The sequence below is a fragment of the Poecilia reticulata genome, chromosome 12 (genome assembly GCF_904066995.2).
Source record: "Poecilia reticulata chromosome 12, P_reticulata-male-v2, whole genome shotgun sequence".
In the NCBI taxonomy this organism is placed as follows: domain Eukaryota; kingdom Metazoa; phylum Chordata; class Actinopteri; order Cyprinodontiformes; family Poeciliidae; genus Poecilia; species Poecilia reticulata.
This window is the reverse complement of record NC_088841.1, coordinates 18,279,156-18,280,904: the sequence shown is the minus strand read 5'-3', so window position 1 is coordinate 18,280,904 and position 1,749 is coordinate 18,279,156.

Sequence of the window (1,749 nt, the reverse complement as noted above, 5' to 3'; positions counted from 1 at the left end):
CGTGGTGAAGAGAGAGCTGAGCCAAAAAGCGAAGCTCTCGATTTACCAGTCGATCTATGGTCATGAGCTTTGGGTCATGACCGAAAGAACGAGGTCACGGGTACAAGCTGCCGAAATGGGCTTCCTCCGCAGGGTGGCTGGGCTCTCCCTTAGAGATAGGGTGAGAAGCTCGGTCATCCGGGAGGGACTCAGAGTAGAGCCGCTGCTCCTCCACGTCGAGAGGAGCCAGTTGAGGTGGCTCGGGCATCTGGTAAGGATGCCTCCTGGACGCCTCCCTGGTGAGGTGTTCCGGGCACGTCCCTCTGGGAGGAGGCCTCGGGGAAGACCCAGGACACGCTGGAGGGATTACGTCTCTCGGCTGGCCTGGGAACGCCTTGGGATTCCCCCGGAGGAGCTGGAAGAAGTGGCTGGGGAGAGGGAAGTCTGGGCCTCCTCCCTTCTGGAGCTGCTGCCCCCAGATAAGCGGAAGAAAATGGATGGATGGATGGATGGATGGATGGATGGATGGATGGATGGATGGATGGATGGTGGATGGATGGATGGATGGATGATGGATGGATGGATGGATGGATGGATGGATGGATGGATGGATGGATGGATGGATGGATGGATGGATGGATGGATGGATGGATGGATGGATGGATGGAAAAACATTTAACTGCATACTCTGCAAACCAGACCCTAAACTTAAAGTCTGGATTTAGTTTTTTCCCCCTCTGCACATGCCTGCACGCTACATAGATTAATCGGACATAGACGGCTTATTCTTTTTTTTTCTTTTCATTTTCATTTCCCACCTTGTTTTAAAATGTATTATTAATTTACAGTCAAGTTTGAATGGGGATGGGAGGTGTATCTTATCAAACTGCTCCTATTTCATAATGAGTTGTGTGAATATACTGTATTACACCTAGCAAATCCAGCAGCTGGACACTAACGTGTTTAATCTTGCTCATTCTTTTGCAGTCTTGTGTTCTGAGTGCAACGTGGTCGTCTCCGGGTGCATGAGTGGAAAATTATCATGAAGAACACATTCTCTGGAATTTATTAGGTTTGGAACGATAAAAAGGGCACTTTGGTGCATAATCAATCCAGATAACTGGTTGAAGGCGGTAGGTCACTGTTCTCAATTGTTTCAGACCAATTTAACATTTGCCTCAAGAGTGCACTTCCACCCCCACCCACAACCCCCCCCCATCCGTCTTTTAGTGCCAATAGTGCCTACCTTCTCCGTGACCCCAGTGTTTTCCAGGCAACACAAATCATTAACAAAAGGTCACGGTGGAAAGGGACTATATATTTAACGTGTAAAAACGAATTAGATAATAGGTGTCAGAACCTGGAAGGCGCCTGCGCTGTCAAGTCAATTGTCACTTCATCTCAGGCTGACGATTGATCAAATTACAGCCCAGCTGTAGGGGTTTACAGCCGAGATTAGTGACACAGAGGGAGGAAGAGGCGTTTTTTAAGTGGATCCTATACCTCAGCCTCCAATCAATAAAGTCTACTCTTCTCACCCCTATCCTACATGCTACTTTTTTTTTCCCCCTCTTCCCACCTGTCTTTCTCTCAGCTGTCTAATTCTCAAGCTCAATACCAATCTCAAGGGTGTATGCCTGTGTTTGTGTGTCCCGATTTGTGTATGGGCTGCTTGTGTTTCCTTTTGATTGTGTTTTGGTTAGGTGAGATATAATGTAGGACAGGCTTTGGCAGCTCCATTATCTGGGTGGTGTCAGCTTGTCCGCCTTT